General features: G+C 44.4%; 1 protein-coding gene across 3 annotated transcripts in view; it reads right to left on the bottom strand.

Moving 5' to 3' along the window:
- The window catches only part of LOC129813018 (myosin heavy chain, embryonic smooth muscle isoform-like), an 80,105-nt gene extending 62,721 nt beyond the window's left edge, over window positions 1-17,384 (bottom strand). Inside the window, exon 1 of one of the 3 annotated variants that reach the window (XM_055865133.1) lies at window positions 16,978-17,384. The gene's annotated coding sequence lies outside the window, so the exon portion shown is untranslated. Of the gene's footprint in view, window positions 1-3,842; window positions 3,925-16,977 lie in introns of those variants that run through there. The other 2 variants (XM_055865151.1, XM_055865142.1) reach the window with 2 other exon arrangements.
- Window positions 17,385-24,825: the final 7,441 nt, after the last annotated feature.

Raw genomic sequence — 24,825 nt, 5'->3', positions numbered from 1 at the left:
GAAACGAGTCTAAAAGATTCATTCTTTTGACTGAAACGAGTCTAAAAGATTCATTCTTTTGACTGAAACGAGTGGAAAAGATTCATTCTTTTGACTGAAACGAGTCTAAAAGATTCATTCTTTTGACTGAAACGAGTCGAAAAGCTTCATTCTTTTGACTGAAACGAGTCGAAAAGCTTCATTCTTTTGACTGAAACGAGTCGAAAAGATTCATTCTTTTGACTGAAACGAGTCGAAAAGATTCATTCTTTTGACTGAAACGAGTCGAAAAGATTCATTCTTTTGACTGAAACGAGTCGAAAAGATTCATTCTTTTGACTGAAACGAGTCGAAAAGATCAGAGTCAGTAAAAAGAGTTGAGCTTCCCAATTCACTTAAAAAGAAAGTGAAGAAGATAATGTTCCTATCCCTAAAGAACACCGACACACTCACGATACAAGTGTCACATACACAGAAATAGTTCCCTACAGCTCCTGGTGGATCCAATTACCGCCACCTTCAAACAGTAAATTGCTCTTGCAAAGAGAGGCTGTTTGCTCTGTTGCCACATCTCTGTCCAAGGCTGATTGTGTAACAACGATACAGTGCACCATCTCTTATCTGTCCATGAGTATGTATATTCCAGGGTGTAGATAGAACCATTAGTTTGGCCCTCATAGAACCTAACCAGCATTTATGGTTCACGTGGAACGTGTAAAGTGTCTCTATGTCAGTCTCTATGTCAGTATAAAGCTAGTCTCTATGTCAGTGTAAAGCTAGTCTCTATGTCAGTGTAAAGCTAGTATCTATGTCAGTCTCTATGTCCGTGTAAAGTGTCTCTATGTCAGTCTCTATGTCCGTGTAAAGCTAGTCTCTATGTCAGTGTAAAGCTAGTCTCTATGTCAGTGTAAAGTGTATCTATGTCAGTCTCTATGTCCGTGTAAAGCTAGTCTCTATGTCAGTGTAAAGTGTATCTATGTCAGTCTCTATGTCCGTGTAAAGCTTGTCTCTATGTCAGTGTAAAGTGTATCCACGTCAGTCTCTATGTCCGTGTAAAGCTAGTCTCTATGTCAGTGTAAAGTGTATCTATGTCAGTCTCTATGTCAGTGTAAAGCTAGTCTCTATTTAGTAACCTTGCACCACTAATCGTTCTTTCTATTACCATTCTCTCAGGTAGTGTTCAGTCTCCAGCATTTAAGAGATTATTAACTAATATGCGATTTAAAGGACCCTCCGGTTAACCCTGCCTTCTAGTTCATCTTTAACCCACACTGTAAATACCTGGATGGGTGTGGAACAGGGAGATCCCACCCCTAGGCCCCAGCATAACCTGTAGTCTAACACTGCAGACACATCAGTTAGTTAGCTGTAACAGCTTTAAAAACAATACATCACAGGCTAAAACCACAGTACATTTTTGTCCTTCCAAAGACTGATTTCTAAGAGGATATCGTTGTGTAATAACGTGTTTCCAACCTGTACCAGTCTCAGTAATTTAACCGATAACTCAATTACAAAGCCAATATTTTACATTGATGTTTAGAACAAGATATTGGTTGAACTACAACTATTGATGCTGCTAGGAAAGTACGCTCTTCAAAAAAGGGTTCTACAGCTGTCTCCGTAGGAACACCCTTAAAGGGTTCTACAGCTGTCTCCGTAGGAACACCCTTAAAGGGTTCTACAGCTGTCTCCGTAGGAACACCCTTTAAGGGTTCTACAGCTGTCTCCGTAGGAACACCCTTAAAGGGTTCTACAGCTGTCTCCGTAGGAACACCCTTAAAGGGTTCTACAGCTGTCTCCGTAGGAACACCCTTAAAGGGTTCTACAGCTGTCTCCGTAGGAACACCCTTAAAGGGTTCTACAGCTGTCTCCGTAGGAACACCCTTAAAGGGTTCTACAGCTGTCTCCGTAGGAACACCCTTTAAGGGTTCTACAGCTGTCTTCGTAGGAACACCCTTTAAGGGTTCTACAGCTGTCTTCGTAGGAACACCCTTAAAGGGTTCTACAGCTGTCTCCGTAGGAACACCCTTAAAGGGTTCTACAGCTGTCTCCGTAGGAACACCCTTAAAGGGTTCTACAGCTGTCTCCGTAGGAACACCCTTAAAGGGTTCTACAGCTGTCTCCGTAGGAACACCCTTTAAGGGTTCTACAGCTGTCTTCGTAGGAACACCCTTTAAGGGTTCTACAGCTGTCTTCGTAGGAACACCCTTAAAGGGTTCTACAGCTGTCTCCGTAGGAACACCCTTAAAGGGTTCTACAGCTGTCTCCGTAGGAACACCCTTAAAGGGTTCTACAGCTGTCTCCGTAGGAACACCCTTAAAGGGTTCTACGGCTGTCTCCGTAGGAACACCCTTAAAGGGTTCTACAGCTGTCTCCGTAGGAACACCCTTAAAGGGTTCTACAGCTGTCTCCGTAGGAACACCCTTAAAGGGTTCTACAGCTGTCTCCGTAGGAACACCCTTAAAGGGTTCTACAGCTGTCTCCGTAGGAACACCCTTAAAGGGTTCTACAGCTGTCTCCGTAGGAACACCCTTTAAGGGTTCTACGGCTGTCTTCGTAGGAGCACCCTTAAAGGGTTCTACGGCTGTCTCCGTAGGAACACCCTTAAAGGGTTCTACAGCTGTCTCCGTAGGAACACCCTTAAAGGGTTCTACAGCTGTCTCCGTAGGAACACCCTTAAAGGGTTCTACAGCTGTCTCCGTAGGAACACCCTTTAAGGGTTCTACAGCTGTCTTCGTAGGAACACCCTTAAAGGGTTCTACAGCTGTCTTCGTAGGAACACCCTTAAAGGGTTCTACGGCTGTCTCCGTAGGAACACCCTTTAAGGGTTCTACAGCTGTCTCCGTAGGAACACCCTTAAAGGGTTCTACAGCTGTCTCCGTAGGAACACCCTTAAAGGGTTCTACGGCTGTCTCCGTAGGAACACCCTTAAAGGGTTCTACATGGAACCAAAAAAAGGGTACTTCAAAGTGTTATCCTATGGGGACAGTCGAACTCTTTCAGGTTCTAGATAGCACCTTTTCCCCCCTTAAGAGCGTAGTATGAAACACTCCAGTGACGGCAGGATTGTGTGATCAACAACACATTCCATTCCGTGTAGAAGATATGACATTAGTCCTCAACTAAATCCCAAGTTTCCTTCTCAGGATTCTCACTAACACCACCAACAACAAAACCAACAACAACACAAACAACAACACAAACAACATTTACATTTACATTTATATCATTTAGCAGACGCTCTTATCCAGAGCGACTTACACATTGGAAAGTTCATACATATTCATCCTGGTCCCCCCGTGGGAATTGAACCCTGGTCCCCCCATGGGAAATGAACCCACAACCCTGGCGTTGCAAGCGCCATGCTCTACCAACTGAGCCACACGGGACCGTGTGGCAACACACCAACAACACCACCACAAACAACACCAACAACACCACCACCAACAACAACAACACAAACAACAACACCACCACCAACAACAACACAAACAACAACAACAACAACAACACAAACAACAACAACAACAACAACAACACAAACAACAACAACAACAACAACACAAACAACAACAACAACAACAACAACAACAACAACAACAACAACAACAACAACAACAACACAAACAACAACAACAACAACAACAACACAAACAACACCAACAACACCACCACAAACAACACCAACAACACCACCACCAACAACAACAACACAAACAACAACAACAACAACAATACAAGCAACAACAACAACAACAACAACAACACAAACAACAACAACAACACAAACACCACCACCACCAACAACAGCAGCAACAGCAACAACAGCAACAACAGCAGCAGCAACAATAACATCTCACCTCTAAGAATGCTTCATAGACATACAGCCGGTCAGTTCTTCAGTGTTAACCTGTCACTATGAACATACCTAAGATATACCGCTGTCACTGTGACGTCTGGTTGGGTAGGGTTGGTTAGGGGAGGGTACACCCCACCCTGTAGGGGAGTGGACTGGAGTGCTCTGCTCTGTCTATGACTATGACTCATCTCTGTGGTATTTAGTTCTAGATATTCTTTCCCTTCATAGTGCACTACATTTGATCAGAGCTAATGGGCCCTGGTCTAAAGTAGTGCACTACATTTGATCAGAGCTAATGGGCCCTGGTCTAAAGTAGTGCACTACATTTGATCAGAGCTAATGGGCCCTGGTCTAAAGTAGTGCACTATATAGGGAATAGGGTGCACTTTCAGACCCTAGAGAGTGGCTCCTGAACCCTGACCCTACTCCCTGAGGCTCCTGAACCCTGACCCTACTCCCTGAGGCTCCTGAACCCTGACCCTACTCCCTGAGGCTCCTGAACCCTGACCTTACTCCCTGAGGCTCCTGAACCCCGGTGTTAGTATTAAAGGTCCAGTAAAACATGGGGTACACGCTGGCCCTCAAGAGGACACGTCTGTCCCTCCAGTATTCCATGATTTTGACGGCATTGCGACTTAAAAAGTATCTCTGTGAAAGCATAGTTGTTACATTTGAGTCATTTCAGCAGTCGCTTTTATCCAGAACGTCTAGGGTTAAGGGGGGCGGCAGGGTAGCCTAATGGTTAGAGCGTTGGACTAGTAACCGAAAAGGTTGCAAGATCAAATCCCCCGAGCTGACAAGGTACAAATCTGTCGTTCTGCCCCTGAACAAGGGGCACTGTTCCTAGGCCGTCATTGAAAATAAGAATTTGTTCTTAACTGACTTGCCTAGTTAAAATAAATAAAAACAAGTGCCTTGCTCAAGGGCACGTCGACAGATTTTTCACCTAGTCGTCTCGAAGATTTGAACCAACGACCTTTTGGTTACTGGCCCAACTCTCCAACGCTCCCTACTAGCTCTACTGAGAAAAAAACCATGGATTTCCTCTGGATGAACTATATGGAACCATGGTAACAGAGTTTAATGAAGCAATGAAGGCCTGGGAGATGACAACACGGAGAGACATCGCTCAGGTTTATCATTAAACAGGTGCTGCTAGGGAACCACTCCCTCACACACAGCGGTGGACATCAGCCCCCTGATAAGATGAAACACTTCAAACGAATGACAGCGCACACCATTCTCACTTCAAGACTATGGCTATCTATGTGCCGGTATGATCGCTAGAGAGGTAATCGTTTAAAAAAAAAATTATATAGTATCTTTGAGACTCAAAAAACATAGGTAATGACATAGTGTCCAACACAGTTCACATCTTAATAACAATCAGAGGGGAAATCCAATCCTCTTCCCTGGATCCAATCCAAATGTCCTTTATGGGAAACCTGGTCTGTTATATGAAATCAGAGGAAGGATTGGTGGTTGACTCCATTTGAAACGCTGCTGCTAATAGTTTGGGACATTCTGTAGTGACTCTTCATAACAGGACAACTATTTCTCTTCATTAAAAGACAAACAAACAAACAAACAAACAAAAGAAGGGTCAGAAATCAGAAGAGTCAAGAGTCCTCTAACAAGTGCAGACACATGATTACAAAGCTGAGAGCTGCACAGACAGTTTCATGTTCAGGAGTGTTGCTATTCTCTTGAAGTCTTTAAAGATCTAGATCCTGAGGAAAGATGACCTCGTCAAGTAAGACGGCATTGGATAGCACTCTCTAGGTACACAGAGAGACACATGGTGGAGTCTAGACTCTCTAGGTACACAGAGAGACACATGGCAGAGTCCAGACTCTCTTGGTACACAGAGAGACACATGGCGGAGTCTAGACTCTCTAGGTACACAGAGAGACACGTGGCGGAGTCTAGACTCTCTAGGTACACAGAGAGACACATGGCAGAGTCTACACTCTCTTGGTACACAGAGAGACACATGGCAGAGTCTAGACTCTCTAGGTACACAGAGAGACACGTGGCGGAGTCTAGACTCTCTAGGTACACAGAGAGACACATGGCAGAGTCTAGACTCTCTAGGTACACAGAGAGACACGTGTCGGAGTCTAGACTCTCTAGGTACACAGAGAGACACATGGCAGAGTCTAGACTCTCTAGACAGATCTAGTGCTTTTAGTATGTGTAGACGACGCCAGGTCACAGGTCTGTGCAGGGTTGGGCACTATCACCTCCTTCCTCTCCTCTTTCTCCCCCCCCATCCTCCACTCCTCTACCCAAACTTCAACTCAGTAGAGCTGTCAGTGTTTCCCACCAACCTTGCGGTTTCTCAGCGTGGACACTAGTATAACTGGAATACTCTTACTCAAACCAGCTTCATCCGTAATAAGCAATTGGTGACCATATTTTTTGGAGGGAACGATAACTTCTTTCAGATGCCAAATTGGTCCCTCAAGGAAGAACTGAAAAACACGACAAAGAAACATCTGAAGGTAAAAATGTCAAGATGATGAAATACAGAAATAGACTCCAATAGAAGAAGCATACGGCATTCACATTTCTCACAACTATTAAACCCACACAGAGCACACGTGTTTGGCTTGGAAATACTAGAGAGATGGTTGATGAGTTATCCATACCGTTATTACCACCCCTATCATTACCATCACATTGCAATGACCTCTGTGAAATTAGCAGAACCGGTTCTGAAGTGAGTTAAACCTACATACAGTACGTTCAAAGTGTAACAGCGAAACTCAAACCCATCCACTTGTCATGGCCAGAAGCAAGAAAATAAACCTAAGACAAGCAGTGTTAGAGATCTTTATTAAGGGCCCTATGTCCCTCCAGGAACCATGACGATTAAGGGCCCTATGTCCCCTCAGGAACCATGACGATTAAGGGCCCTATGTCCCTCCAGGAACCATGACGATTAAGGGCCCTATGTCCCTCCGGGAACCATGACGATTAAGGGCCCTATGTCCCTCCAGGAACCATGACGATTAAGGGCCCTATGTCCCCTCAGGAACCATGATGATTAAGGGCCCTCCAGGAACCATGACGATTAAGGGCCCTATGTCCCTCCAGGAACCATGACGATTAACGGCCCTCCAGGAACCATGACGATTAAGGGCCCTATGTCCCTCCAGGAACCATGATGTTTAACGGCCCTCCAGGAACCATGACGATTAAGGCCCCTATGTCCCTCCAGGAACCATGACGATTAACGGCCCTCCAGGAACCATGACGATTAAGGGCCCTATGTCCCTCCAGGAACCATGACGATTAACTGCCCTCCAGGAACCATGACGATTAAGGGCCCTATGTCCATCCAGGAACCATGACGATTAACGGCCCTATGTCCCTCCAGAAACCATGACGATTAAGGGCCCCTTGTCCCTCCAGGAACCATGACGATTAAGGGCCCTATGTCCCTCCAGGAACCATGACGATTAAGGGCCCTATGTCCCTCCAGGAAGCATGACGATTAAGGGCCCTATGTCCCTCCAAGAACCATGACGATTAAGGGCCCTATGTCCCTCCAGGAACCATGACGATTAAGGGCCCTATGTCCCTCCAGAAACCATGACGATTAAGGGCCCTATGTCCCTCCAGGAACCATGACGATTAAGGGCCCTATGTCCCTCCAGGAACCATGACGATTAAGGGCCCTATGTCCCTCCAGGAACCATGACGATTAAGTAAATAGGAAAATAAGTATGTCCAAAGTGAACAAGAAACCATATGAGGAAGGTTTGGTTCAAATTCATTCTCTACATACCAGCCCAGCAGACACCCTCCTTCTCTACATACCAGCCCAGTCGACACCCTCATTCTCTACATACCAGCCCAGCAGACAGAGAGAGACGTTTGATGAGTTATCCGTACCGTTATTACCACCCCTATCATTACTATCACATTGCAATGACCTCTGTGAAATTAGCAGAACCGGTTCTGAAGTGAGTTAAACCTACATACAGTACGTTCAAAGTGTAACAGCGAAACTCAAACCCATCCACTTGTCATGGCCAGAAGCAAGAAAATAAACCTAAGACAAGCAGTGTTAGAGATCTTTATTAAGGGCCCTATGTCCCTCCAGGAACCATGACGATTAACGGCCCTCCAGGAACCATGACGATTAAGGGCCCTATGTCCCTCCAGGAACCATGACGATTAAGGGCCCTATGTCCCCTCAGGAACCATGACGATTAAGGGCCCTATGTCCCTCCAGGAACCATGACGATTAACGGCCCTCCAGGAACCATGACGATTAAGGGCCCTATGTCCCTCCAGGAACCATGACGATTAAGGGCCCTATGTCCCTTCAGGAACCATGACGATTAAGGGGCCTATGTCCCTTCAGGAACCATGACGATTAAGGGCCCTATGTCCCTTCAGGAACCATGACGATTAAGGGCCCTATGTCCCTCCAGAAACCATGACGATTAAGGGCCATATGTCCCTCCAGAAACCATGACGATTAAGGGCCCTATGTCCCTCCAGAAACCATGACGATTAAGGGCCATATGTCCCTCCAGAAACCATGACGATTAAGGGCCATATGTCCCTCCAGGAACCATGACGATTAAGGGCCATATGTCCCTCCAGGAACCATGACGATTAACGGCCCTCCAGGAACCATGACGATTAAGGGCCCTATGTCCCTCCAGGAACCATGACGATTAAGGGCCATATGTCCCTCCAGGAACCATGACGATTAAGGGCCCTATGTCCCTCCAGGAACCATGACGATTAACGGCCCTCCAGGAACCATGACGATTAAGGGCCCTATGTCCCTCCAGGAACCATGACGATTAAGGGCCCTCCAGGAACCATGACGATTAAGGGCCCTATGTCCCTCCAGAAACCATGACGATTAAGGGCCCTATGTCCCTCCAGGAACCATGACGATTAAGGGCCCTATGTCCCCTCAGGAACCATGACGATTAAGGGCCCTATGTCCCTCCAGGAACCATGACGATTAAGTAAATAGGAAAATAAGTATGTCCAAAGTGAACAAGAAACAATATGAGGAAGGTTTGGTTCAAATTCATTCTCTACAGACCAGCCCAGCAGACACCCTCCTTCTCTACATACCAGCCCAGCAGACACCCTCATTCTCTACATACCAGCCCAGCAGACAACCTCCTTCTCTACAGACCAGCCCAGTCGACACCCTCCTTCTCTACAGACCAGCCCAGTCGACACCCTCCTTCTCTACATACCAGCCCAGCAGACAACCTCCTTCTCTACAGACCAGCCCAGCAGACAACCTCCTTCTCTACATACCAGCCCAGTCGACACCCTCCTTCTCTACAGACCAGCCCAGTCGACACCCTCCTTCTCTACATACCAGCCCAGCAGACACCCTCCTTCTCTACATACCAGCCCAGCAGACACCCTCCTTCTCTACAGACCAGCCCAGCAGACACCCTCCTTCTCTACATACCAGCCCAGCAGACACCCTCCTTCTCTACATATCAGCCCAGTCGACACCCTCATTCTCTACATACCAGCCCAGCAGACCCCCTCATTCTCTACAGACCAGCCCAGTCGACAACCTCCTTCTCTACATACCAGCCCAGCAGACACCCTCATTCTCTACATACCAGCCCAGCAGACACCCTCATTCTCTACAGACCAGCCCAGTCGACACCCTCATTCTCTACAGACCAGCCCAGCAGACACCCTTCTTCTCTACAGACCAGCCCAGCAGACACCCTCATTCTCTACAGACCAGCCCAGCAGACACCCTCATTGTCTACAGACCAGCCCAGCAGACACCCTCCTTCTCTACAGACCAGCCCAGCAGACACCCTCATTCTCTACAGAAACACAGAAACTGCCAAAAAAAATCATTTTTATTCAATGAATTGTGTCCACCCGCACGAGGGTGAAAGTAGTGCACCATATAGGGAATAGGGTGGCATTTGGAACATATAACACATACATACCACTGTGGATTCCATGGCAGTGATGCCACACTAGTTAGTTGGCATTGTGAACGGTTACCCGTGTGTTCCTTTGTGTCACCCGACACACAATGGCTGCTGGGATTTCTGGATGAAGAAACGGAGGAGGGTTTGAGGGGGTGAGCTGAACCAATTGAATTTGTAGGAAGAAGACGACATCAGCTGTCACGTTACAACACACCTGTGCTACTTCCACCAGGTCTACTTTACTGTCACTGTACACTTAAAACCACAGGAGGCTGGTGAGACTTTAATTAGGGGAGGACGGGCTCGTGGTAACGGCTGGAGCGGAATCGATGGAACGGTATCAAATACATCAAACACGGTTGGTTTCCACGGTTTCATTATTATGATCCGTCCTCCCCTTCAGCAGCCTCCACTGACTTAAACGTGGAAAATCCTCTGAACAAAGGTGATATTTATGTTTGGCGGGTTTTTATTCCTCAAAATGTTTACAACAGTGCACTTCGTGTAAAAGAATAGACACCATTGACTGACGTGAGAACAAAAGGATCCTCTGAGAACCGGCCCTTGTTTCCCCAGGGGTTCCGTTTTGACAAACACAACGTTTTTAGGTTAATTATGCGAGTCCTACCAGCTCTCAGTCTCACATCAGAATCACATGTTTATCCATGTTTTTTCAAACGTTAAAATTTCAGAGTTTTTCCAAACGTCAAATGTTGAAGTGTTTAAGTTAGAATTCAGGCATTAAATCCAAATGATTAAGGTTAGACAATAACTCTGAATGGTTGAGGTAAGGGCTAAGGTTAGACATTAACTCTGAATGGTTAAGGTAAGGGTTAAGGTTAGACATTAACTCTGAATGGTTAAGGTAAGGGTTATCCCTGTCCACAGTGCCCTAGCACCACAATGCCCTAGCATCACATGCCTTAGCATCACAGTGCCCTAGCATCACAGTGCACTAGTATCACAGTGCCCTAGCATCACAGTGCACTAGTATCACAGTGCCCTAGCACCACAAGCCTTAGCACCACAAGCCTTAGCACCACAGTGCCCTAGCATCACAGTGCCCTAGCACCACAATGCCCTAGCACCACAAGCCTTAGCATCACAGTGCCCTAGCACCACAGTGCCCTAGCACCACAGTGCCCTAGCACCACAGTGCCCTAGCACCACAGTGCCCTAGCACCACAATGCCCTAGCACCACAAGCCTTAGCACCACAGTGCCCTAGCATCACAGTGCCTTAGCATCACAGTGCCCTAGCACCACAGTGCCCTAGCACCACAGTGCCCTAGTAAAACCCCAAACCTACATGAAGGTAACAACACTCAACGTTGCCCCTAGTGGCCAGTTTCCACATAATTTCCTGACTTCCTCAGACATGGATGGACATTGAATACTGACTTCTGTCACGTGTGGTCTGGCTGGGGAGTCAACACAACACTAACTCCCAGGTGATGACGTGATCATGGAGCAAGTTTCTCTCTCTCCCCCTCTCTTTCTCCTCCCCCCTTCTCTCTCTCTCTCTCTCGTCTTGGGACTGTTTGTGTTTGCATAGTGCGAAGAGTTGAATCATCTAAACCTTGATAAATCACATAAATCTGATCACATAAATCCGATCACATAAATCTGATCTATGGTAATGTAGGTACGTATGGGGAGGAGGGGGGAGTGTTAGCTATATGAAAACTAAACACACAGGTTTAGATGGCAGGGTGGGCTGCTGTGTGAATGGAATGGACCCGGATTATGGTCCTACTAATCAATCTTACTCATTAACAGGGTTTATGAATGGACCCGGATTATGGTCCTACTAATCTGTTTTACTCATTAACAGGGTTTATGAATGAACCCGGATTATGGTCCTACTAATCAATTTTACTCAATAACAGGGTTCATGAATGGACCCGGATTATGGTCCTACTAATCTGTTTTACTCATTAACAGGGTTTATGAATGAACCACAAACGAGTCATCCTTTTGTATTTTCACTTCTTCAGGAATCAACACAGCAGTAACAAATTATTCTCACTATACTCTATCTCCCCATTACCATACACTGTATCTCACTATACACTGTATCTCCCCATTACCATACACTGTATCTCACTATACACTGTATCTCACCATTACCATACACTGTATCTCACCATTACCATACACTGTATCTCACCATTACCGTACACTGTATCTCTCCATTACCATACGCTGTATCTCACCATTACCATACACTGTATCTCCCCATTACCATACGCTGTATCTCACCATTACCATACGCTGTATCTCCCCATTACCATACTCTGTATCTCCCCATTACCATACTCTGTATCTCACCATTACCATACGCTGTATCTCACCATTACCATACGCTGTATCTCCCCATTACCATACTCTGTATCTCACCATACACTGTATCTCACCATTACCATACACTGTATCTCACCATTACCATACACTGTATCTCACCATTACCATACACTGTATCTCACCATTACCATACACTGTAACTCACCATTACCATACACTGTATCTCACCATTACCATACGCTGTATCTCACCATTACCATACGCTGTATCTCCTATCTCACCATTACCATACACTGTATCTCACCATTACCATACACTGTATCTCACCATTACCATACACTGTATCTCACCATTACCATACGCTGTATCTCACCATTACCATACACTGTATCTCACCATTACCATACACTGTATCTCACCATTACCATACGCTGTATCTCACCATTACCATACACTGTATCTCACCATTACCATACACTGTATCTCACCATTACCATACGCTGTATCTCACCATTACCATACACTGTATCTCCCCATTAGCTCTGAAAACAACATCATGGTGTTTTGGATTACCAGGTTGTCCTGAAACACTGTTACAGCCACTATATCTCTAAGTTGTTACTGCGTGACCTGTACAGACCTATACCTTGTCTGTAGCCTGCTCAATGTACTCCAACATACCTTTACTGATACAGACTGAAGGTATGCATTTTACAACCATTAATTAACTTCTCAACTAAACAACAATGACCAAGGGACCACTCCCTTCCACCTGGTACATGTTAACAACATTTCAAGGAATGCGTGAGGGACACACTGGTAGAGCAACACGTTCAGCAGTAGGAGCTCTCTGAGAAACACGTCCTATTCAAGTTCTACTGGTCTGTCTACTTCCTGCCTTCCTAGTGTGACAGAAAATAATGCAACAAATTAAATCGTTAGGACAGACAGACGATTAAATCGTTGGGCCAGTAACCGGCAGGTAGCCTAGTGGTTAGAGCGTTGGGCCAGTAACCGGCAGGTAGCCTAGTGGTTAGAGCGTTGGGCCAGTAACCAGCAGGTAGCCTAGTGGTTAGAGCGTTGGGCCAGTAACGGGCAGGTAGCCTAGTGGTTAGAGTGTTGGACTAGTCACCAGCAGGTAGCCTAGTGGTTAGAGCGTTGGACTAGTCACCAGCAGGTCGTCTAGTGGTTAGAGCGTTGGGACAGTAACCAGCAGGTATCCTAGTGGTTGGAGCGTTGGGCCAGTAACCAGCAGGTAGCCTAGTGGTTAGAGCGTTGGACTAGTCACCAGCAGGTAGTCTAGTGGTTAGAGCGTTGGACTAGTCACCAGCAGGTAGTCTAGTGGTTAGAGCGTTGGACTAGTAACCAGCAGGTAGCCTAGTGGTTAGAGCGTTGGACTAGTCACCAGCAGGTAGCCTAGTGGTTAGAGCGTTGGGTCAGTAACCAGCAGGTAGCCTAGTGGTTAGAGTGTTGGGCCAGTAACCAGCAGGTAGACTAGTGGTGAGAGCGCTGTTAACCAATCAGCACTGTGTTAACCAATCAGCGCTATGTTAACCAATCAGCACTATGTTAACCAATCAGCACTATGTTTGCCAATCAGCACTATGTTAACCAATCAGCACTATGTTAACCAATCAGCACTATGTTAACCAATCAGCACTATGTTAACCAATCAGCACTATGTTTGCCAATCAGCACTATGTTAACCAATCAGCACTATGTTAACCAATCAGCACTATGTTAACCAATCAGCACTGTGTTAACCAATCAGCACTATGTTAACCAATCAGCACTATGTTAACCAATCAGCACTGTGTTAACCAATCAGCACTGTGTTAACCAATCAGCACTGTGTTAACCAATCAGCACTATGTTAACCAATCAGCACTATGTTAACCAATCAGCACTGTTAACCAATCAGCACTATGTTAACCAATCAGCACTATGTTAACCAATCAGCACTGTGTTAACCAATCAGCACTATGTTAACCAATCAGCACTATGTTAACCAATCAGCACTATGTTAACCAATCAGCACTATGTTAACCAATCAGCACTGTGTTAACCAATCAGCACTATGTTAACCAATCAGCACTGTGTTAACCAATCAGCACTGTTAACCAACCAGCACTATATTAACCAATCAGCACTGTTAACCAACCAGCACTATATTAACCAATCAGCACTATGTTAACCAATCAGCACTATGTTAACCAATCAGCACTATGTTAACCAATCAGCACTGTGTTAACCAATCAGCACTGTGTTAACCAATCAGCACTGTGTTAACCAATCAGCACTATATTAACCAATCAGCACTGTTAACCAACCAGCACTATGTTAACCAATCAGCACTGTGTTAACCAATCAGCACTGTGTTAACAAATCAGCACTATATTAACCAAGCAGCACTATGTTAACCAATCAGCACTATGTTAACCAATCAGCACTATGTTAACCAATCAGCACTATGTTAACCAATCAGCACTGTGTTAACCAATCAGCACTGTGTTAACCAATCAGCACTATGTTAACCAATCAGCACTATGTTAACCAATCAGCACTGTGTTAACCAATCAGCACTATGTTAACCAATCAGCACTATGTTAACCAATCAGCACTATGTTAACCAATCAGCACTGTGTTAACCAACCAGCACTATATTAACCAATCAGCACTATGTTAACCAACCAGCACTATATTAACCAATCAGCACTGTGTTAACCAACCAGCACTATGTTAACCAACCAGCACTATATTAACCAATCAGCACTGTTAACCAACCAGCACTAAATTAACCAATCAGCACTATGTTAACCAATCAGCACTATGTTAACCAATCAGCACTATGTTAACCAATCAGCACTGTGTTAACCAATCAGCACTGTGTTAACCAATCAGCACTATGTTAACCAATCAGCACTATATTAACCAATCAGCACTGTGTTAACCAATCAGCACTGTGTTAACCAATCAGCACTGTGTTAACCAATCAGCACTATATTAACCAATCAGCACTGTTAACCAACCAGCACTATGTTAACCAATCAGCACTGTGTTAACCAATCAGCACTGTGTTAACCAATCAGCACTATATTAACCAAGCAGCACTATGTTAACCAATCAGCACTATGTTAACCAATCAGCACTATATTAACCAATCAGCACTGTGTTAACCAACCAGCACTATGTTAACCAATCAGCACTATGTTAACCAATCAGCACTATGTTAACCAATCAGCACTATGTTAACCAATCAGCACTGTTAACCAATCAGCACTATGTTAACCAATCAGCACTATGTTAACCAATCAGCACTGTTAACCAACCAGCACTATGTTAACCAATCAGCACTGTGTTAACCAATCAGCACTGTGTTAACCAATCAGCACTATATTAACCAAGCAGCACTATGTTAACCAATCAGCACTATGTTAACCAACCAGCACTATATTAACCAATCAGCACTGTGTTAACCAATCAGCACTATATTAACCAATCAGCACTATGTTAACCAATCAGCACTATGTTAACCAATCAGCACTATGTTAACCAATCAGCACTGTGTTAACCAATCAGCACTGTGTTAACCAATCAGCACTATGTTAACCAATCAGCACTATGTTAACCAATCAGCACTATGTTAACCAATCAGCACTATGTTAACCAATCAGCACTGTTAACCAACCAGCACTATATTAACCAATCAGCACTGTTAACCAACCAGCACTATATTAACCAATCAGCACTGTTAACCAACCAGCACTATATTAACCAATCAGCACTATGTTAACCAATCAGCACTATATTAACCAATCAGCACTGTTAACCAACCAGCACTATATTAACCAATCAGCACTATGTTAACCAATCAGCACTGTGTTAACCAATCAGCACTATATTAACCAATCAGCACTGTTAACCAACCAGCACTATATTAACCAATCAGCACTATGTTAACCAATCAGCACTGTGTTAACCAATCAGCACTATGTTAACCAATCAGCACTATGTTAACCAATCAGCACTATGTTAACCAATCAGAACTATGTTAACCAATCAGCACTGTGTTAACCAATCAGCACTATGTTAACCAATCAGCACTATGTTAACCAATCAGCACTGTGTTAACCAATCAGCACTGTGTTAACCAATCAGCACTGTGTTAACCAATCAGCACTGTTAGCCAACCAGCACTGTTAACCAATCAGCACTATGTTAACCAATCAGCACTGTTAGCCAACCAGCACTGTTAACCAATCAGCACTATGTTAGCCAAGCAGCAGGAGCCAAGCAGTGCCTTTAAATGTGTTTTCGATGATCTTTATTTTAGCTAGTCTATTAGTCAAGTCATTGTGTTATCACTGAGTGCAGAGTACAAGCTATCTAAGAACAAACATGATATTATGAACATATTGTAACGACCCTGGGTTTATAAGGGCGGATATCGACTCTGCCGTTCCAGCATGCTTTTGGAGCACAGTCGATACCGCGCTGGACTTCGGGCTAGAAGGTCGAGGGTTCGAGACCTGCTCCCTGCCTGTTTCATTACAATAATAATACCCAGGAGCCAAAGAAAGACCTTCAACACAACATGATAGGCTAAGGTTCATTATATAACGCTTAAGGCTATACTTATTAAATAAATGAGTTATTGTCGGAGGCTGGCGCCAAGTTAAAAGTCGTTATTGTACATTTCAGAGGTCTGGAACGTCAACACTTCAGTTCTTGTTATAAGCGGGTAAAATCATATTCATATAACATATTTGTAATAACACCACGTTGCATGCGACAGTATACTTTTTTGATATGAGCGGAAAGTTCTTTATCGGTTTAAATAATAGCAGCCCACTGCGGACAGAAGAACGGGTTCGTGACATACCTTTTCGTTTACGGTGACAGCGCGCGCGCTCAAGTTGAGAAGGTAACTGGAATCGTCGCGGTGCTTCGGGATCAGTTTGACTTGTGGGTGTTACCGGCAGGAACGGTGCAAGAGGACGAAGGCGTTCTCTGACACACCTGACGCACACGGGAGAAAACACACCTGACGCACACGGGAGAAAATATACTCTTATTCTTCATATGGAACTTGTCATAATGTGGCGTGTACAGTAGGTTTAGGCTAGGTGACGTTAGTCTCAAGCATGTCGACATAAAAAATGACTCGGCATCCCACTGAATTCCCCTTGAGGTATTTGGGGAAGTTGCTGTGCCCTTCTCAAGGCCTCCCTCCCACAGAAAATAACATGTTGTTTCTCATAACCATGTTTGGAAATCTGTCTAGTCTAACATAATTTAGCTATTCCAGGAATGCAAGTATTACTGATGTACCGATTTACTAGAATCATAGTTTAAAAAAAAGTTGATTTAAATTCACAGGATTCTCCAATAGTACATTATAAGGAATACATATGCAGTGGAGTAAAGTAATTAAGTAAAAATACTTTAAAGTACTACTTAAGTGGTATCTCTACAATTTATATTTTTTGAAAACTTTTACTTTTACTTCACTACATTACTAAATAAAAGTATGTACTTTTTACTCCATACCTTTTCCCTGACACACAAAATGTTTTATGCTTAGCAGGACAGGACCATTGTCCAATTCACGCACTTATCAAGAGAACATTCCTGGTCGTCCCTACTGCCGCTGATCTGGCAGACTCACGAAACAGAGAATATCCCTGGTCATCCCTACTGCCTCTGATCTGGAGGACTCACTAAACAGAGAACATCCCTGGTCATCCATACTGCCCCTGATCTGGAGGACTCACTAAACAGAGAACATCCCTGGTCATCCCTACTGCCCTGATCTGGAGGACTCACTAAACAGAGAACATTCCTGGTCATCCATACTGCCTCTGATCTGGAGGACTCACTAAGCAGAGAATATCCCTGGTCATCCCTACTGCCTCTGATCTGGAGGACTCACTAAACAGAGAATATCCCTGGTCACCCCTACTGCCTCTGATCTGGAGGACTCACTAAACAGAGAACATCCCTGGTCATCCCTACCGCCTCTGATCTGGCGGACTCACTAAACAGAAAATGCTTCGTTTGTAAATGATGTCTGAGTGTTGGAGTGTGCAGCTGCCTATCCGTAAATTAAAAATATTAGTTTCATAGAAGAAATTTGAAACCATTTATACGTGTACTTTTACTTTTCATATATAAGTATATTTTAGCAATTGGATTTACTTTTGATACTTAAGTATATTTCAAACCAAATACTTTTAGACTTTTACTCAAGTAATATTTTACTGGGTGACTTTCACTTTTACTTGAGTCAATTTCTATTAAGGTATCTTTACTTTTACTCAAGTATGACAATTGGGTACTTTTTCCACCACTGTGCATATGTTATTTTAACATTGTCTATTGTATTCTATTAGCAATAAATCTATTATCTCCCATATCTCCCCGTAGACAGTAGCTATTGGTCCTTCTACTACATCTCTCCCTGTAGACAGCAGCTATTGGTCCTTCTAGTACAGAACTCCCCGTAGACAGCAGCTATTGGTCCTTCTACTACATATCTCCCTGTAGACAGCAGCTATTGGTCCTTTTACTACAGCTCTCCCTGTAGACAGCAGCTATTGGGGCTTCTACTACATCTTTCCCTGTAGACAGCAGCTATTGGTCCTTTTACTACATCTCTCCCTGTAGACAGCAGCTATTGGTCCTTCTACTACATCTCTCCCTGTAGACAGCAGCTATTGGTCCTTCTACTACATCTCTCCCTGTAGACAGCAGCTATTGGTCCTTCTACTACAGATCTCCCTGTAGACAGCAGCTATTGGTCCTTCTACTACAGATCTCCCTGTAGACAGCAGCTATTGGTCCTTCTACTACATCTCTCCCTGTAGACATCAGCTATTGGTCCTTCTACTACATCTCTCCCTGTAGACAGCAGCTATTGGTCCTTCTACTACAGATCTCCCTGTAGACAGCAGCTATTGGTCCTTTTACTACAGATCTCCCTGTAGACAGCAGCTATTGGTCCTTCTACTACATCTCTCCCTGTAGACAGCAGCTATTGGTCCTTCTACTACATCTCTCCCTGTAGACAGCAGCTATTGGTCCTTCTACTACATCTCTCCCTGTAGACAGCAGCTATTGGTCCTTCTACTACAGATCTCCCTGTAGACAGCAGCTATTGGTCCTTCTACTACAGATCTCCCTGTAGACAGCAGCTATTGGTCCTTTTACTACAGATCTCCCTGTAGACAGCAGCTATTGGTCCTTCTACTACATCTCTCCCTGTAGACAGCAGCTATTGGTCCTTCTACTACATCTCTCCCTGTAGACAGCAGCTATTGGTCCTTCTACTACAGATCTCCCTGTAGACAGCAGCTATTGGTCCTTCTACTACATCTCTCCCTGTAGACAGCAGCTATTGGTCCTTCTACTACATCTCTCCCTGTAGACAGCAGCTATTGGTCCTTCTACTACAGATCTCCCTGTAGACAGCAGCTATTGGTCCTTCTACTACAGATCTCCCTGTAGACAGCAGCTATTGGTTCTTCTACTACATATCTCCCTGTAGACAGCAGCTATTGGTCCTTCTACTACAGATCTCCCTGTAGACAGCAGCTATTGGTCCTTCTACTACATCTCTCCCTGTAGACAGCAGCTATTGGTCCTTCTACTACATCTCTCCCTGTAGACAGCAGCTATTGGTCCTTCTACTACAGATCTCCCTGTAGACAGCAGTGATTGGGCCTTCTAGTTAGCGTTGTAGCTATGACTCAGTGGTTGAGCCATCTAGACATGTGGTATGTCTCATCTGGCTAAACATAAAGCTAGAAGACAGGCTGGAGCATGCGGCCAAGGAGATCCGGGTTGTCCCTTTGTCATTCACAACACCAAGGTTCATTTTCCGGGATTAAGGTTGAGGAGAGGGAAGGGCCTGGGTGGCCAAGCAGCATTATTACACTGTTATGACATCTCACTGAGGAGGTGTGAATGTGCGTGTGTATGTGTATCACAGCATGCCAGAGATAGGAGTGCCACCTGATAATACCTATAGTCAACCTAGTGTTGGGATGGGGAAATGGGGGAAACCCAGCTAGTTGTACAACTGAATGCATTCAACTGAAATGTGTATTCCGCATTTAACCCAACCCCCTCTGAATCAGAGAGGTGTGTCTTCCTCATTTAACCCAACCCCCTCTGAATCAGAGAGGTGTGTCTTCCTCATTTAACCCAACCCCCTCTGAATCAGAGAGGTGTGTCTTCCTCATTTAACCCAACCCCCTCTGAATCAGAGAGGTGTGTCTTCCTCATTTAACCCAACCCCCTCTGAATCAGAGAGGTGTGTCTTCCTCATTTAACCCAACCCCCTCTGAATCAGAGAGGTGTGGATGGCTGCCTTAATCCACATTCAGGTCTCCGGCGCCCGGGGAGAAGTGGATTTAACTGCCCGGGGAGCAGTGGGTTTAACTGCCCGGGGAGCAGTGGGTTTAACTGCCTGGCTCAAGGGCAGAACGACAGATTTTTACATTGTCAGCGCGGGGAGATTGGATCCAGCAACCTTTCGGGTTACTGGCCCAACACTCCTACCCACCAGAAGGGAAGTGACATAAACTTCTGGTGATTGTGAAATATTTTAGCAGAAACTAATGGTTCCTGCTTTGAACTCATTAGACTATTTACACTCTATTTGTCTTGTCAAAAAAAAATATATATTTGGTCACAAATTCTTAAAGCTGGTATATAACAATGTAGTCAGAAACGTATAGTATGATTTAAAAGTTGATTTAAAATTGGAGTGTCACGCCTGCTCCCGCTCCCCCTCTCTGGCGCTCGAGGTCACCAGGCTGCCCATCATTACGCACACCTGTCACCATCGTTACGGCACATCACCGCTTCATTGGAATCACCTGGACTCCATCACTTTATTGATTGCCTCCTCTATATCTGTCTGTTCCTCAGTTTGATCCCCGTGTTAGCATTAATGTCGTTTTGTTCCCCCTCTCCAGACGCTGTTCTTGTTTGGTTTCAAGTCTGTTATTTATTAAATATTCACTCCCCCATCATAAAATGGTACATTCCGGATGATGACAACGTAAGATGAAAAATTACTCACCCAACTTTTTTCTTTGGATTCACTACAGTGACTGATAGACTAGCATCGTTACGGTAACAGTAGAACATCTTATGACTCATTCATTCCCCATTGTACAGAGGGATGGTTCAGACAAGAGTGATCATGTGAAAGTGTACTAGTCAACAAATGACTCAACTCCAACCAGAGAGATGATGTCATCCCGAATGTACCTGCATGGGAAACAGACAGGATGTTACCTCTATGTACCTGCATGGGAAACAGAGAGGATGTTACCTCTATGTACCTGCATGGGAAACAGACAGGATGTTACCTCTATATACCTGCATGGGAAACAGACAGGATGTTACCTCTATATACCTGCATGGGAAACAGACAGGACGTTACCTCTATGTACCTGCATGGGAAACAGACAGGATGTTACCTCTATGTACCTGCATGGGAAACAGACAGGATGTTACCTCTATATACCTGCATGGGAAACAGACAGGATGTTACCTCTATGTACCTGCATGGGAAACAGACAGGATGTTACCTCTATATACCTGCATGGGAAACAGACAGGATGTTACCTCTATATACCTGCATGGGAAACAGACAGGATGTTACCTCTATGTACCTGCATGGGAAACAGACAGGATGTTACCTCTATGTACCTGCATGGGAAACAGACAGGATGTTACCTCTATATACCTGCATGGGAAACAGACAGGATGTTACCTCTATATACCTGCATGGGAAACAGAGAGGATGTTACCTCTATATACCTGCATGGGAAACAGACAGGATGTTACCTCTATATACCTGCATGGGAAACAGACAGGACGTTACCTCTATATACCTGCATGGGAAACAGACAGGATGTTACCTCTATATACCTGCATGGGAAACAGACAGGATGTTACCTCTATATACCTGCATGGGAAACAGACAGGATGTTACCTCTATGTACCTGCATGGGAAACAGACAGGATGTTACCTCTATATACCTGCATGGGAAACAGACAGGATGTTACCTCTATATACCTGCATGGGAAACAGACAGGATGTTACCTCTATATACCTGCATGGGAAACAGAGAGGACGTTACCTCTATATACCTGCATGGGAAACAGACAGGATGTTACCTCTATGTACCTGCATGGGAAACAGAGAGGATGTTACCTCTATGTACCTGCATGGGAAACAGACAGGATGTTACCTCTATATACCTGCATGGGAAACAGAGAGGATGTTACCTCTATGTACCTGCATGGGAAACAGACAGGATGTTACCTCTATATACCTGCATGGGAAACAGAGAGGATGTTACCTCTATGTACCTGCATGGGAAACAGACAGGATGTTACCTCTATATACCTGCATGGGAAACAGACAGGATGTTACCTCTATGTACCTGCATGGGAAACAGACAGGATGTTGTCCCTATGTACCTGCATGGGAAACAGACAGGATGTTACCTCTATGTACCTGCATGGGAAACAGACAGGATGTTACCTCTATGTACCTGCATGGGAAACAGACAGGATGTTACCTCTATGTACCTGCATGGGAAACAGACAGGATGTTACCTCTATGTACCTGCATGGGAAACAGACAGGATGTTACCTCTATATACCTGCATGGGAAACAGACAGGATGTTACCTCTATATACCTGCATGGGAAACAGACAGGATGTTACCTCTATGTACCTGCATGGGAAACAGACAGGATGTTACCTCTATATACCTGCATGGGAAACAGAGAGGATGTTACCTCTATGTACCTGCATGGGAAACAGACAGGATGTTACCTCTATATACCTGCATGGGAAACAGACAGGATGTTACCTCTATATACCTGCATGGGAAACAGACAGGATGTTACCTCTATGTACCTGCATGGGAAACAGAGAGGACGTTATCCCTATGTACCCCTGCATGAAAAAATACTATAGTTTAGTATATAATACTAGAGTACTTGCTATATAATTCTGGAGTAAACTGTAGTATAAAACTGTAGTTTATTATACTGTACTACACACTGTAGTATTGTCACGCCCTGACCTTAGAGATCCTTTTTATGTCTCTATTTGGTTTGGTCAGGGTGTGATTTGGGGTGGGTATTCTATGTTCTATTATTTGTATTTCTTTGTGTTAGGCCGGGTGTGGTTCTCAATCAGAGGCAGCTGTCTATCGTTGTCTCTGATTGAGAACCATACTTAGGCTGCCCTTTTTCCCACCTGTGTTCTGTGGGAAGTTGACTTTGTTTATGGCACTTTGCCTTTGAGCTTCACGGTTTGTTTTGTAGTGTTTATTGTTTTTGTTCTGCGTCATTTTGATTAATAAAAGGAATATGTACGCTCGCCACGCTGCACCTTGGTCCTCTTCCTTCAACGGCCGTGACAAGTATCCCTCGATCATGTGTAGTATATACTAAAGAATGTTGTAGTATACTGTAGAATACTATTGTACATGCTACAGTAATGTCCGTAAAAACACCACAGTTTTTTAAACTATAGCACTGGAAATACTACACTATTTAATTTGCATATACCCTGCCCATTCCCCTCCCGCAAATCCTAATTTGTGCCATCCATAAGTGAGGAACTTACACGCCAAGTATAGAGCATACCGTGTTCCATACCGTGTTCCATACATGTTATAGAAAAGAACAGAAGTGATGATCTATCAGAATCCTTGTCCGTCCTACCTGCCTACCTACCTGCCTACCTAGCTACCTACCTAGCTACCTACCTAGCTACCTACCTACCTACCTACCTACCTACCTAGCAAGCTACCTACCTATCTACCTATCTACCTAACCAACGTACCTATCTACCTACCTAGCAAGCTACCTACCTACCTACCTACCTACCTACCTACTTATCTACCTACCTACCTACCTTCCTACCTACCTACCTACCTACCTACCTATCTACCTACCTACCTACCTACCTACCTACCTACCTACCTACCTACCTACCTACCTACCTACCAAGCTACCTACCTACCTACCTACCTACCTACCTACCTACCTACCTACCTACCTACCTAGCAAGCTACCTACCTATCTACCTATCTACCTAACCAACTTACCTATCTACCTACCTAGCAAGCTACCTACCTACCTACCTACCTACCTACCTACCTACTTATCTACCTACTTATCTACCTACCTACCTACCTACCTACCTACCTACCTACCTACCAAGCTACCTACCTACCTACCTACCTACCTACTTATCTACCTACTTATCTACCTACCTACCTACCTACCAAGCTACCTACCTACCTACCTACCTACCTACCTACCTACCTACCTACCAAGCTACCTACCTACCTACCTATAGTTTATGGAAAATGTGATCTGTTAGTATTTCTCCAGTAGGTTTACTCAAGGAGATAGGCTCCACTTTCAAAGTTAATAAAATACTACAGGAAAATAATTACATTATATTACAGTCCGCAAAAACACTACAGTAAATACTACAGTATAGTAGAATCTGCAAAAATACTACATTAATTACTATAGTATATACTACCGTTTTCTTTAGCTACAGTATTTATACTACAGTTAACTGTAAATACTACAGTATATTACAGTAAATACTACATTAATTACTATAGTATATACTACCGTTTTCTTTAGCTACAGTATTTATACTACAGTTAACTGTAAAT

The sequence above is a fragment of the Salvelinus fontinalis genome, chromosome 2 (assembly GCF_029448725.1).
Source record: "Salvelinus fontinalis isolate EN_2023a chromosome 2, ASM2944872v1, whole genome shotgun sequence".
Classification (NCBI taxonomy): Eukaryota; Metazoa; Chordata; class Actinopteri; order Salmoniformes; family Salmonidae; genus Salvelinus; species Salvelinus fontinalis.
This window is presented reverse-complemented; position numbering and strand designations above follow the sequence as displayed.